The sequence below is a fragment of the Phalacrocorax aristotelis genome, chromosome 1 (genome assembly GCF_949628215.1).
Source record: "Phalacrocorax aristotelis chromosome 1, bGulAri2.1, whole genome shotgun sequence".
In the NCBI taxonomy this organism is placed as follows: domain Eukaryota; kingdom Metazoa; phylum Chordata; class Aves; order Suliformes; family Phalacrocoracidae; genus Phalacrocorax; species Phalacrocorax aristotelis.
In genome coordinates this window covers 206,071,717-206,087,462 of record NC_134276.1, presented here as the reverse complement: position 1 = coordinate 206,087,462, position 15,746 = coordinate 206,071,717, and the positions used below count along the sequence as shown (strand labels likewise).

General features: G+C 36.8%; 1 protein-coding gene and 1 long non-coding RNA gene across 7 annotated transcripts in view; one reads left to right on the top strand and one right to left on the bottom strand.

Annotated features, from left to right (window-relative positions):
• MAGI2 (membrane associated guanylate kinase, WW and PDZ domain containing 2) overlaps positions 1–15,746 on the top strand; it is a 762,823-nt gene that overhangs the window by 293,034 nt on the left and 454,043 nt on the right. The window lies entirely within an intron of this gene.
• Positions 689–15,010, bottom strand: LOC142051852 (uncharacterized). Its single transcript, XR_012658653.1, has 2 exons — positions 10,196–15,010; positions 689–904 (listed from the first exon to the last, which is right to left on the bottom strand). It is a non-coding gene; the product is annotated as an uncharacterized LOC142051852 (long non-coding RNA).

The following is a 15,746-nucleotide window of genomic DNA, read 5'->3' as shown; positions in this document are numbered from 1 at the left end:
AGTTTTGTGTTACTTCAATAAGTTCCTTCTCATTTGTAAAGAAAATAGAACCATTGTAATGCTCTAATCATTTACATAACATGTTTTTACAGCAGGAAGAAAAACATCCTCAAGCAATAACCTCTGTTGTCTACTGTGAAATAACTAGTATTTATTTAGGGTACAAAGTCTGAAAAATATAGTCAAAATTCCTCTTGCAATACATTATGGAGATTATCAGAGGATGATGAAAATTTAACTGGATTAAAAATTTAGAAGTGGCAGGCCTATTGTGTTCAGCCCTTCTCTCTGATTAGATGTCCGCGCCGAAGGACCTAGGCCAGGAGTTTAACTTTACAAGAAGGAAGATGAGTATATATCTTTTAAATGCTACTTCACAGTGTTGGATTTGTTGGTCCATTTTGTCATAGAAAGCTTCTAGGAGTGTTGGTTTAAAATAGATACCCTGATTAAAATAAAAGAATTCAATACTTCCCCACATTACAGAAATACTAAGTGTAGCTACATTTTAAAAAGGTTAAGGAACATAAACTTTTTCAGCTGTCTAAATTACACAGAAAACCTGCTGTTTCCTTAGCATTCTTTGTGTTTTATACAATAGATAACATGTGAAGCTGAACTGAAAGCTAAGAGCTTATAACGATATTGGCAGTACTACTACTGCCCTTCTGAAGGAAGGTAAAAGATATCTAGGACCCTGTAAAGCATTTTACTGCAGTAAAAAAAGAGCAGTGGTGAGTGTAGGCATAGTTCTACTTTGTTCAGATGTCTTTAGGTTTGCTCTTGCCCCATCAGTTCTTCCATGCAGGTTCTTGCAAGCCCAGGACAAGTAAATCTTCCCTTTCAGGCTTCTCAGTCCAGCCTGACTCTCAGACCAAGTTTCTTCCTGATGAACTCACTGGAGCTGGAAGACCAAGGCAACAAGCGATCATCTTTGATGTTTTCAACACTCCCTCCAGTACAGTTTTCTGCACAGCAGCGAAGACAGGGAACTTTTCCTCAAAGCTGGACAGAACTACTGGGCCCAGAAGAATAACGACTTAGATTAAATGCAGCAACTTTTATGACTCATATGACAGAACCATGCAGTGACACTCATGATGCCATATGATTACAGTATTACATCTTTTAACCCACAGCACATCCAGGAGTCATTTCATGCACTCTCTCAGCATGGCATAAGGCAGCTTAATAGGGCATAGCAATACTATAAAACCATTTGGAGCAGGAATAGAGTCTACTCTAACCATGCAAAATTCTAAACAGAATTTTGCTGTAGAATAGAAACTTATGGAAAAAGACCATCACTTCATGATAGCCAGAAATAAAAATAAAAATAGAAGAGAAAAATCCAGGTCATTACAATAAATATTTAAGAATTTTATGTAACAACCAAAGGGTTGTTGCTTACTATCATTCTCATGTTTATCAGGCTATTCAGTCTGTGTTTCCTGTTTGAGACAGTCTTTCTCGTAACCTGATTGGAACTAAAGAAAAAAAGATAACAGAAACGTCCTGTCAGCTTTACTTACAGTTAGGAAACCTGTCTTTTACTGACAGAATTTTATCTCACAAAAGTGAGATCTGTCCCTTTAATTCTAGGAAAATATGAATCAAAGAAACCTCTTTTTGTGTTTTTGTGTATATGAAAAATTACATTGCCAACAAAAGAATTCTTTGTGCATGCAGCTGCTCAATTTGCAAAAGAAATGTTTGTGCTTTCTGACTCCAAAACCGCAAAGGTCTGCAGAGGATCAGGCCCAAGCATAATATTGGAAAATACTTCTAACTAATTTTAAATTGCCATATGCCAGATTTCATTAGTATTAAGGAGTGGTTAGAAGACACATTCATATCTACTACATGTTTGAAAAGTCTTGTTCCAAATATAATCTTGTTTAGTTACTGACAGGACCTAGCAAACTGTAGTAAAAGCTCACCTACAATGTATGTTTCCCATAGTCCTGGTTGTTCCTCAGGATGTCTTTGAAGACTCATAAACCCATCCTCCCTTAGCCAAACATAACAAGATAACTTGATTTGAAACCAACTATCTTTCATGCTATTTACCTTTCTCATGCTGCACCCAGAGTATCTTGCAGGCTGTTTTTTACACTGATAAAACCCAGTGGAAGACATGATTGGGGACCATTAACCTTTAGAATACGAAAAGCTTAAGCTCAAGGAATATTTCTGAGCTGCCTCATAGTGCTTTGAAGCCACTGCCTCCATCCTTCATCTAAATTGCCTGAATTCATTTTCAGGGCTGATAAACTGTCAAGTGAATTATAAGACATAGGCCTTGGGTTAATTTATAAAAATGCTCCTTCACCAATGCTGAGTAAATCCAGCTTTCTTTGTTGAGTATAGTTGATTCAGCTTCCAGAACTATCTTATTTTACCCCATTACAAGCTCTGCATTTCAAACACTTCTTTCTTCATTTGTAAAAAACTCATTTACTAAACAGACTGTTATGAGTGACATATTTCTATCACATTTACACTCCTTCAGATACAGTAGTAGCAATACAATATGTAAAAAGATGGTCAAGTTGGCTTTTTTTTTTTTTTAATACGATGAGGAAGTCTGTCTCAGAATACTGTCAGCACTTCACCTGTCAAAGATGAGTTCAAAGGAATAATTCATCTTTTATCTTCCCTTATTCCGTGGCTAGACAGAGTGCAATTTATGCTTATCTGGCTAGCGGAGTTCAGAGGGAATTACATGAAATTCTGTACTAGCCAATTACCTTTTACTGTTAGCTTCTCTTTATTTCCATATATATTTGGTCTATGTAATATGGAACTGGAAAAAGCTTGGCAGTCCCTTTTTAATTAATTATTTTGCATATTTTATAAATGAGGGAGACAAGTATCTGTCCTGGTTTCAGCTGGGATAGAGTTAATTTTCTTCCTGGTAGCTGGTATTAGTGCTGTGTTTCGGATTTAACATGAGAATAATGTTGATAACACACTGATGTTTTAGCTATTTCTAAGCAGTGCTTACACTAGTCCAGGACTTTTTCAGCTTCCCATGCTCTGCCGTGTGCACAAGAAGACGGGAGGGGAGGGGGCACAGCTGAGACAACTGACCCAAACTGGCCAAAGGGATATTCCGTACCATATGACATCATGTTCTATATATAAACCAGGGCGAGTTGGCTGGGCATCAGTCTGCGGGTGGCGAGGGGTTGCATCACTCATTTTGCCTGTGTTTTGTTTCTCTTGGTCTTTTTTTGTTGTCCTTTTCACTACGTCATTATTACTACTATTATTATATTTTATTTTTAATATTAAACCATTCTTAACTCAACCCATGAGTTTTCTTATTTTTGCCCTTCCAATTCTCTCCACATCCCACTGTGGGTGTGTGGAGGGTGAGTGAGTGGCTGCGTGGTGCTTAGTTGCTGGCTGGGGTTAAACAATGACAGTATCTCAAGCTGAGATATTTAGGTTGTATTCCCATGAAAACTGCTAACAAAAAAACCCAATTAATCACTGCCATGTTATGTTTACCTTTGAGTAGCTCTCAGATTGATGTTAATGTTCATCTTTAAATATTTTTTCATGGGACATTCAAATGTATGATGATAACTAGAGTAAGATATGAACATATTTCTTTGGAAAGATAGAAGCAAGTAAACTTTTTACACTAGTTTTAATTTTGCATGTGTCATTGTAGTCTCTTAGCACTTCAGCTTGAGTAAAATCTACTTAGACTTCAATCTTAATAGTATATGCATGATTAGCTCTCAAATCCTGTGTCAACAAGATCCTTTTCATGGTAATGGTTGTAAAGACCTCACATGTATAGGAATTATAGCATAGTGTGCCCCCAGAGAATGCTTAGATTTCTTAGTACTATGTAAACATCTGAAAATCTAAAAGTCCTTGGGATGAACAAAGTTTACCAGGCAGTCACGGACTGTAAAAGGGACCAATAGAAAGTATTTCTTGTTCAGAGGAGGGGTACCATACCTATCACCACATAACTAACAGTTACAAGCTCCATTTTGGTCACTCCTTTGCAAAGAAATATCCATTATCTGTGCACCCACTACAGTCGTTTTCAGGAATAAAATGAGGCTTAGTAAATATATATCTTACTAAGAAAGCACCACATGGGCATGACATACTGCAAACATTTAATATTTGAAAGCAAAATGCATAGAATGGTAATGTAAACTCAACAGATATAGCTTCAGAGGTCTTTAAACTTTGTTATATATTTGGCACAAAGAACTTTGAAGTTCTGTAAGGAGAATGAATTTTTTTTTTCATTTAGAATACTCTGAAGCAAGTTACTTTTTTGCTCTGAGTTTTTCCTGACCTGAATAATGAGGATGGTAATGTGTTCATACTTCAGAAGTGTATTCTGAAACTTAATTCTCTTAGCACCGTAGACAATTAGTATTGAAATGATAAGCATTATTTACTGAGGTCCTGATCTTACAAAGAGAAGCATGTGAGAACAACTTGGAAAGAGAAAACTCACTGCATGCAGAGGAGGGGTGTAGAAGGAGATGGGGCAGGTGAAAGAGCCTTTGGTTGCTTGCCACCACTTAGATCCCTACCATGGAAATGGCTGTACTCTTAGGTAGTTCCCACTCCCTGCATTCTGTACACGGGTTGTTGGCAGTCCTGTATTTCTTCACTTTTCTCCCTTAAACGTCATTAGAACTCCATTCTATCCAGACACAGATGCCTTCATACCTTGTTGTAGGGCCTTGGTACTCCCATGGTAGAGACATTCTCCACAGTCATAATGAAAAGTTCTTACCCACAAAATTATCCAAGTAGGACACACAGCTGCACATGTGCAGCAAATCCATCCAGTGCAAACCATTGTTGCTTTGCATAGTCATGGTACAGCCTCAGTGAAAGCATTGTTTCTTCTCTAGATTTTATGTATTGTATGGACTGTATTGTCCCAGCTTAACAGGAGAATATAATCAGAAGAATGACCGAATATAAGAGAACTAGGGCTGATCAAACATGCTTATTGTAACAATGCATTCCTTTTCTGTTAGTTACCTATGGAAGGTATAGGGGAGTTATAAAGACTAAATTGATTGTGTTTTCTAATTAAGAAGAAAATTAGGAAAGAGGCTGAATATTTATTCCAGAGTTGCAATGTACAGTATTTAAAATGCATCACAAGCTACAGTCTTGCTTCCTAATTACTTAGTCCCTGTCACTTCTCATTAACATGTAAATCATGTTATAAACGTAGTAAAGGTGGAGTAAAATATGTCCTGAGGGGAGGGGGAATACTGGAAAATTGCTTTGGGCAGTGTGGTGATGAGAGCGTTTCATTTGCAGCTCATTTGTATTCCACTCCCATGGGAAGCTGCATATATGAGATTTAAAGCAATCATATTTTCTTTGTCCTAGGCTGGAGTGGTTGTTGCACTTAAACAAATCAGGCTGCAGGTTTTGAATTATCTACAAGAAAATTAGCATGCAAAATCTGAGTCTATCAAAAAGATTGAGAGTTCATTTATGGAGTAATTATATTCTTCTTTAAAAAGAAAGAAAAAATTGTTTATGATCCTAGGTGATTGTCCTGAAAATAAGAACATTGTTAATAAGATGGTTTGATTCATAGCAATCCACTAGCAAAAGCCTCTGGGCACCTTACTACATAAAAATGGGTTATACAAAAATAAGACAACATTCAGAACATGCAGAATTAATTATGTTAATTAGGGAAGTTATTTGAAAACTGGAGATATGACTTCCATGCGCTCAATTACCTTATAGTATATAATCTTTAATATTTGTAAGAGTAATTGTTTCAAAACTAATTCATGCAATAACATTAACACTTTTTACTTAGTCCAAGGACTTGCATGCTGAAAAGGCATCAAGACCTATAATTTTATTGAGAAAATCATTTATGGATATGACATTGCTCTTAATTTATTTACCTGCCACTGACTGAATGATGAATAGGGTAGAACTAGAAGGTGTTCTTATCAAACACTACACTCAAAACTGAGGAAAAAGACATACTTATTTTTAAAAAATCATTGTGGTGCTTTTTTCTCAGTTGACAACTACCTGGGAGGCCTTTATGTGAACAAGAAAACTGAATTTGAAATTTCACTCTCTTCTCGTAGTCAAATTTCATGATGCTTCATGAATAAAGATATGTGGATTAAATATTAGGTAGGAATGACTGGCTTATACTGCCTTTCATTTAGCATTTAGCATAGTTTGTTATCTGATGTAGCTCAAATTTCACTGGCCTGGTGAAATGTAGAAAAAAGGGTAATACAAAGAAAGAAAAAAAGAGACATGGGTACTTAATTGTTTCACTAAAATTAGCCCACAGCACATAATTATATATTTTTTTTATATATCATATTATGTATGTTTTAGCACTCTCCATATGAATATGGCAATGTATTTAAAAAAGAGATATTGGCAAATTATTAGTGGACAGCTGGGACTTCTGGCATGAAGGTGTGTATTACACACATCTAGAGGTTACTGAAGCATTTAATATCGAGGAAAGGATGACTTTTCTATCCCATCTTAGGAAAGGGGAAACATGAGAAGGATTATCTCATTCTCCAGCTTCTGAGGATTTTGGTGGCAGCTAGTGTTCCTAAGTCATGCCCCATTATTTGCCATTATATCCACTTACAAGGGATCAGGTGTATAATTCCAGTAAAGTTATGTAAGTGCTATAGTTAGCAACAGTGGAAGTAAAAGTATCAGTTGTGATATAAGTTTTTACCAAAATGATGAGGACAGTTTGCTTCCCTCTGAGTCATCTTGTTTCAAGAAGTTTGTACTGGTAGGAAGACATTGTGTTCACATGTTTAGCGTTGCCTTCACAGCCAAAAGATCTGGATATACATATTTTAGTGATTTAAAGTTGAAATTTTAGACCCTGCTTGTGCAGCATACTTTTAAATTAGACGGCATTACATTACAATAACCGGGCCCTCAGCTCACTGTGTGGTTTACTGCATGTCAGGGCTCTCAAACAAAAAGCAGCTAACAGTCACAGTGAACATTAAGTGAACTTTAAACTTCCTGAGTAAAGACAGATTGAGGAGATTTGAGCAGATGAGAATGATGAGAGAAGAGTTTTGATGAGTGGAGACGGAAAAGGGATGGTTCTCAGGACTGCTGTACACAGGGGCATGTGCTAAAATAAAGTTAATTGTCATTACATTTTTTGGTAGAAGTCAGTGTTAAAAAAATTCTATTGATTATTACAAGAATGAGTTAAGTTGCATGTAAGGAAGGTAATTTATCTTCAGCTAAAAGTGCTTGCACACAGACTTGCCTCAGCATACCAGGAGGCGAGTTAAAGTGGGGCTAGTCATCACACTGTGAGGTTATTCCCTAAAGAGAAGGAATTTAGTCCATACCTGCAGCAGGATTCTGGCTGAAGGGTCAGAGTCTGTAACATAGCAACAAACTGGTGATAGCATGAATTTAAAGACACTGGTAAATATGTGTGCTTGAGTCACTTGGAAGAAATATGTTTGCTCAGTGGTGGGAAGAGGGAGGAGATGGGAAGTGACAAGTTCAGGTTCCTCAATGGTTATATAAGCCAGCGTCAAGGCAGGAGGAGAGGTAAGGCTGCCCGAGGTCAGCACCCCGGCTGACGGGCAGCTCAGCTGCACTCTCAGCCCAGGTAGATCAGCAAACCCCCCCCAGACTGACAGGAAAGGTGGCAATTGCTCTTCCCATCTGCAAGGGCAGCTGTGTGTCAAACACTGAAGAAGCTGCAACTCAGCCCCTTTCTGAGCCTCCTGGGGGATCTGGGTGATGAGGGATAGTATCACAGATAGAAAAAGATGCTTTTTAGCAAGGGCAGGCTAGCAGAGAAAGGGACTCGGAGAAGCTCATGGCTTGTCGTCTGGCTCTGCCATCCACAAGTCACTCAACAGCACTCCAGCCAGCAGGCGGTTGCCAGATAGGTCAAGCTGAGAGGCCATATTTATCACCCATTTCCTTATTCCAGTAGTTATTTGCCTACCACCATAACAGCATTTCTCCCTGCCTTCTTCATTGGTTCATAAAAGAGCCTGGCTCTAGGAACAGGCACTTTCCACCTTCACTTTGAACTGTGCCCACCCCAGTTGCCTGAGAGTACTGTTGCTCCCCAGAGTATTATTCCCTGACCACCAGCCTTGCAGACCTAATACTAAGCATTTGCTTAGTTGCATATTCCTTGCAAGTGTGCAAACTCTGTCACAGCTTTTTCATAGAGCATCACACACAGGGCCAGCAGGAACTGGAACCCGTTGGGAAAACATCAGAAAGGCATTGAAAAGGTGAAAGTTTCCTTTGAAATAGAAAGGAGGGATCTTTCTGGAGAAGTTAGCACAGAGGTACAAGATCCTAAAATGCATCCTGCACAGAGCAGGAAGATGTAGAGAGACAAAAGATTAACACCAAAAGCAACCTTCGGGGAACTTCAGTAAAGAAAGGGTGGAAAAAGACATGATCACAGGGTGTCAGTGGGCATTATAGTGAGTAGATATTCAGTAGTGTTCCACAAACACTAATTATTTCTGCCTCTGTACTTGTCTTCTGTTTGCAGGTGTTTCTAGTGGGTTATTTAAAAAAATAACCAAAAGACCAAGTTGTGTAAGAAATGTCAACAAAAAAAAGTTAGTTTCAATTAATGAGAACAAGAGAGGAAGAGTTAAGGAAACCAGAAAATGGGCACTTAAGAATAGTCTCCCGGTAACCAAAAAATTGTGTGAGGCACAAAGCAGAAAATGAAAATTGAAATAAAAGGTGGGGAGGGGCTATGCACTTCGGTTAAATTTTTGCATTTGAATTCTGACCTGCTATTAAAATTTTCTGAGCCAGACAGAAAATTGAAGGCAGCCTGGGAACAGTGCTCAATGACAGTGACATTTCCTGACAGAGCAATTCTTTGCATATCAGTTGTACTAATTGTATTCAAACTGACAGCAACAGTTTAACCCATTCACCAGAGGAATCATCTTGCTGCAAGACCAATGAGCTATGTTTTCATTTAGATGTCAATCTAGCCTTGTGCTGTACATTTTAGAGGTACAATTAGCCTTAAATGATTAAAACCAATACAATAAACATAATTTTCCCTGGAAATGTTGCACAACAGAATCTTTTAAAAACCAACTTGTTTTCTCCTGCAGAAAAATTTAGAAAACTAAGGGGTTTTGCCCTTTTCAAAGCCAGGTTGAATGAAATCACTTCTTGCCTAAGGCAGTTTTCTTTATTTGACCATAAATGAAAATAATTTTGAGCATCAGAAAGTGTTTTGCGTCCACAAATACCCAGACTGCGTCTTACAGTTGGTACAACTGAAATCCAACTGCCTGTGCCATTTTCTTCCAGGCTGAGCAGATCTACATTTTTAACATGAGAGGCAGGAGACCCTATCAGCCTGGAAGACAGGAACATCAGATGAAAATCAGTTAAATACATCCATTCATTGTATAAATTATTCTGCCCATAGAAAAATTAATCATGGGTGGAAAAGGAGAGAGATGTAAATCCTGTATGACTGGCCAAGCTTTGAGGGTTGGAAGCTGCTTTAGAAGTGTATTTGGTTGTCCTTTGGAAACTGCCAAGCCTTATAAATGCTTCCCAAGCCTCTTTCTCTGCTCCTACAACACTGTTAGCTGCTGCAGAAAATATCACCAGAATAAATTTCACAAATTACACCTGAAGATGATGGGTGCCTGAACAGACTTTTGAAATACAGCTTAAGTAGTCATTAAATGCAGTGGAAAACCCCCAGATACAAGATAGTTAGTGCACTAATATAAGATATGGGCTTAACTGAAAGAAGAGGAGAGGTGGAGAGAGCATAGTAGGTAACCTCCAGGATCTGGAAACCTGTGGCTTTTAACACATGGCTGGTTTCTGCCTGGTGCTGTTGACCTGGGTGGTGCCTAGGTTATATACTGGTGTAAGAATTATGGGAATGACGCACTCTTAGAAAAGACTGGGCAAAGAGAACAAGCAGAAAGTCTGAAGACAATTCCAGAAAAATAAAATTACTAAATGTGAGAGAAAGACAAAGAATTTTATAGAGAAATTACAGAACCAAGGGAAAGATAGATGGAGGAAAATCATGAAGAGAGTTTGGGTTTTGCAGAAAATCAATATAGAAATGTTAGCTTAAAAAAATTGAATAAATTCTTTGACATAGCACAGAAAACTATGGTACCTGACATCTGTCAATGTATTTGGGTTTTATGACCACTTTTGCAGAGCCATGCTATGAAGACAATGTTCACCTGGTATCCCAGACTCAATTAGTGTGCCGTAGATTTTTCTTTAGAAGGAGTTTGACCTCTCTTCCCTTGGGCCCTTGAGGAATGAAGGCTGTAGAGCACTCTTAAAGCTTTTAGTGGAGAGACTTCAAAATTTTCCTTGCTGAGAAATGAGGAAAATTTTAACCCAGGTGAATAACCAACATGATGGTGAATGAATGTTTAACTGAAAGTAATGGACTTTGATCCAAAGAAAAGTTCTTTTAATAAACCTTGCGTGCAAGCTCAGCACTAACTTGATCAATATATTTAACCCAAGTAAGGAACCTGTGCATTACTGTATAGAGTGCAATGAGGTGTCAGATTAATATTTAACTACTGCCTAAAAATCCTTACAGGTACAAAAACAAATACAGTATTAAATGTATTCTCATGCCAATCCTAAAATGAAAGACAGATCATTTGAACAGGTTTAATTTTATGTAACTTTTAAAGTGAGCTGTCTAATTTCATGCTAGTCACACAGACTTCCTTTCCAGTAAATGGAATAAATAGGCATAGCTGAAAGATAAATAATCTGGCCTACTTTAGAAGCTATTTTAGGATGAAAGTATTATCTTTTGGAGGCGCTTGTTTCTCTTTGACAACAATGGAGAGAACCTACAGTGACGGGCTCAGAGTAATAGATTTAACTTTTAGGCCCCCTAAATTATTGCAAATCAGTTGTGTCCTTTGTTACATGAAGGAAGGTCAAAGTGTAAAACACTGTTCTGCCAACAAGTAATATTTTCATTTTTTTCAGAAAACATGAGTTGTTGCCTGTTAGCAATTCAGATGTGGAGTAATTCAAATATCACCTGCTTAGTTCTGCCTTTATTTTCTCACTGTTATCTACAGCTCGTGCTGGTCTGTGTTTAAGGCTAATTAGCAGAAATTTATACAGAGTCTTAATATGATATATTATTTTTAAAGTACAGTATTTTGTGGAGGCTTTATATTTACATATTTTATGTACTTCACTGAACAGCATAGTAAAGTTAAAAATACATTCTGGTATGAATTTTTTAACAAACAAAAAGTCTCTGGATGTTTTTGAAAATTGTATAAAAATAGAATAAAAAAATTCAAATGTAGAACAGCACATAGGAATACAGGTTATTTTGATAGGTGATTACAGGTTGCTTATTCTTTGCTTTCAGCTGATGACTAGTTTTGAATATGTTAGGATGCATCCTTAGCTATGAGTTCCCCAAAAGCTGTCCTGATGTTGTGCTCATCTTCTGGACATTTTCCTAGTTTTATGTGGGAGAGTTTTTGTACATGGATTAAAATATGGTATTTACATAAAATATATGCAATGATCTCTTTTCCTTTGAGTATTTGGAGCTTGCTGTTGTGAAATGCTTATTGTCATCAGCCCAGTTGTTTTAAGTAAATATTTGGGGTTCCATCTGAGAAGATCTCTTCCTGTGTGGTAAATGACCTTTTTATGGATTGCCAGTAAGATGCAGTGTGGACAATATATAGTTGTGGTTCGAATACAGGCAACTGCATGTGATTCACTGCAAAAATTGAAGACCTGCTTTTGTCATTTGCATGTCATCAGTTTGTCTTGATATTATTCTCATTTTGTACTGTGTTGAAATTACAGATTCCTGCTAGGTAGACTGTTTGCATTTATAATTCTTTTCTTCAGGATTTTGTTTTGCTCTACTATAAAGGCTATAAAAGTAAGAGCCACTCTTGGCAGACCTACTTTAGTGTATCATTGTGATGTTAAAGCTGTCAAGGACATGAAATAGCATCATAACATTTTGACTGAGTACAAGTGACTGTGCTGTAGTTTTGAGACTGTGGTTTGCAAGCCAAGTGTCAGTAAAGGTAACCCATTAGCTCCATGGCTTTCGGTAAAAGACCATATAGTGGATTGGCAGTCACGTAATGTTTAGCTATATCCTCACAAGTGCTGTTATTTGCAGAACGTAGCTTCTCAAAAGGTTTGCTTCTAGGTAAGCAACCATGTTTATTTTGGGTCCCCAGACTCCAATCTTTTCCTTATTAAAACAACACCACCAAAGTAAGACTCTTACCTTTTCCAAAGTAGGTTAAACTTTTTCAAAGTAGTCTAGGCCATGAGATGGGCTATCTTCTCGGAGAAGTGTTCACAGTGTTCAAGTATCCTGGGACTTATTGGCCTCTTGTACCAGACCCAGTCTAAGCAGAGCACCAGATTATAATGAGGTGTGTTGAGGACCAGACGGATGGGTAAAATGCTGTGCCATATACACTAGAATCTCCAAAGGTAGCTGAGGAAACATTAATGGCTTGTGTGGAGGCAGGGCATTCCAGCATGAGTATTGGCACAACCTAAATGACAAATTGGTGCAGTGAAAGCAATGAATATCAAGGACTGAGAGGCTGTTGTCAAAGGGTGGTAAATGCCTGTGAGTTTGTCTAAGCCAGATTCCCCATTTCTGTTTTAGATGAGGATAGGAGATGAGGAATGGCTACTTCTCTGTCCTGACGGTAAAAAAAAAAAATATATAAAAAAAAAGGCAACAAACCCACACATGCACAAACCCCCCACCCCCCCAAAAAAACCCCTATTAATAAGAATTCACAGTTACTTATCAGAGAACAGTACCACAGTATATTGACCATTTTATTCTGAAGGCAGTCATAGTTTGTGTAGAACACCTGATATTACACCTGTTTTGAGCTCATGTTTTTAACTTTTTTGTTTTAAACTTGATTTTCTTCTGAGGTTGAAACTGACTTGTATTTAAAATAGATACGTAAATGGAGCATCTCACATCAGAGATTTGTTAATAAAGAACACATGAACAACTTCAGTTTTCTGCAGTCCTTCAGAGCACTGATTAAGAGTGTATCTTCTCAGAGTCACACTGGACTCTGTGTGTCAGTCACCTAGGGAAAAGTCAATAGTGTCAAAAACGTGGTACTCAGGAAGTTTATTGAGAAGTTTTGATGGCTAAAAATAATTTTTTTTCTGTGAACCACCATCAATTATACATAACATATCTTCTAGCTTCTATATTCATGGTAAAAGCAACAGCTATTTCTTTCTTTCTAAGCAGTGAGTTCTCACTGCTTAGAGTTCTTTCTAAGCATTCTGTAGTTTGTATCCATATCTGGTATGTCAGTGGTATTTTAATGAAAAGAAATAAAAAGGTGATACTTTTGCTTATGAAGTGAAAGGATCTTGTTTGAATCACCACAAGCTTCTTCCAGACTTGATAGGAGCTTGAAAATCTTAGAGACTTTTTTAAGTGAGTGAGGAAAGGAGTGTCAATAGAAAAATCTCCAATTCAGAGTATTCTAATGTACATTGCATGATATAGGTGAGTAAATATTACCAGAGTTATTGGAAGATGGAGACACTATCTCAGTCGTATCTCAGTCATATAGGAAGAAGAAGAGGGTTGAGAATTCTTTTTCAGAAATACATCTCTCTTTTTGAGAAGACTCCAATAAGGCCATGAAAGCTTTACCCATTTATATCAGTTAGAATCAGATAACAATTTGAGACACCTTATTAACTTTTGGGTTGGAGTTTTTTTATTTTGTTTGTTTATTGGTTGGGTTTTTTTAAATAAATACATAATTGTTTTTAAAAATAAGGTAAAAAAAGGATAATATTTTTCCTATATTTTCAAACTATGACTTATTTTTCTTAAGGACATCTAGAAAAAAATATCCTGTGATTTCTGACTTATGTTGTGTAATTAAGATGTTAAGTCATGCCTATGCTTTTTAAGAAAATCAAACGTGGGTCTGAAAGTGACATATTACAATAAGGAAACTATGACTCTTGAACACCACCAGCTACACCACAGAAGTCTTGGCATGATATTACGTGTGATGGGTGTCATGTGTCTAAAATCTTAACACAAATCATGAAATGAGTGAAGGATTAAACACACCAAACAAAAAATGTGCCTCTGTGAGCCACACTTCATATTGGTCCACTAAGGGTGTGAGACTGTGGGAGGCAGAACTCTTTCTAGCATTTTTTTCTCAGTCACCCCAAACAATATCTCTGAACATGGATGATAAAGAAATACTGCTTACTTGTGTGAGAAATTTTGTCATTCACAGTCAGGAAGAATCTAGTCATCTTTAAAGTGCAGATTGTCAGTTCAATTTAGTTGGTGTTGAATTTGTGATTGACTGTAGTAAAGACATTATCATTGAATGGCCATAAAAGTTTTATCCTTCCTATCAGTCTAAGATGATAAAATGCCTTTGCAGTGTTTTGATTAACATACTTAGTATTTCACCTAGGAAAATAATTAAATACATTTCTCATACCTGATTTTGTACTGAGTAATTATTTTTGGACAGTTCGACATATTTATAGGACTCAATATAAAAGGTAGGATACCATTACCAAAAATACAAAGTGCTAGGGAGGCTAAGATGTTTGCAATATACTGCTTTAATCAGTACCTCTGAATATTAATTCAAAGATAATGCAAATTAAATTGTAGGGAGACTAAATGTCCAAATATAAGTTTTGCGTGATGTCTCTTATTGCTGGCATGTCAATGACAATATCTTGTCAATATATTACAATATTCCATACAAGGAAGTAGCAACGATATGTCAACAGTATATCAAAAGTAATCACAACTCCAGCAAACTGTCTTTTGACAAATGAGGTGCGTTTTGCTTTCCTTTGTATCTTCTTTTGTGTTGTTTGGTTTTGAATAGAAGCACTAGAAACATCTACTGCAAACCATTAGCTCTGCTGGAAAAATGAAAAAAAAAACTATTTCCAAGATGCTTTAACGTACAATATATCCAAGTCAAATGAAATATTAATGGACTAGATATCTACTAGTATAATACAGTCACACAAATAGGCATCAAAGGGTTTCCTAAACTATAAAAGAACTATCCTTGTGATTGTGGAAATTGAGATTACATCTGGAAGAAAAGGCATTCTGAATTGATTCAAAAAAAGATTAAATTCTTTGAGAAGGCACTAATAGGAGAGCTCTATACAAGTAACCATGAAATCAGCAAGGTTGTAAAATAGATTCTGTATTTAAAATAATTCACAAAATTACTGTGTGAGCTAATTAAAGCAGACTAGAGGGAGTTTTAGTGCTTGGGGTGTTAAAAATTAGAGAGGATGAGGCACTAGGGGGCCTGTTCAAAACACTTTGAAACCTTTTGAAGTCATCAGAAGCCTGTCTCTTGAATTTCAGCAGTTTTTGAGTCAGCCATACATGGTTGTGCTAAAGGAATTACTCTCCATTGTTAGGAGACACAAGTATATCGCCTGAAAGTGTTTTCCATTTTCTGACTTACACATTTCTAAGTGTAGAGGAGTATGAAAACATACATTTTTTTGTCTCCTAGAGTGAAATTAGTTGCAATATATGTAGAAATTAAAATAGATTTCCCACTTATATAGGGTTATATATTTCCATATTTCTCAGTATTAATAAAGGATATGAACTCTGTTCTTTGCTAAAA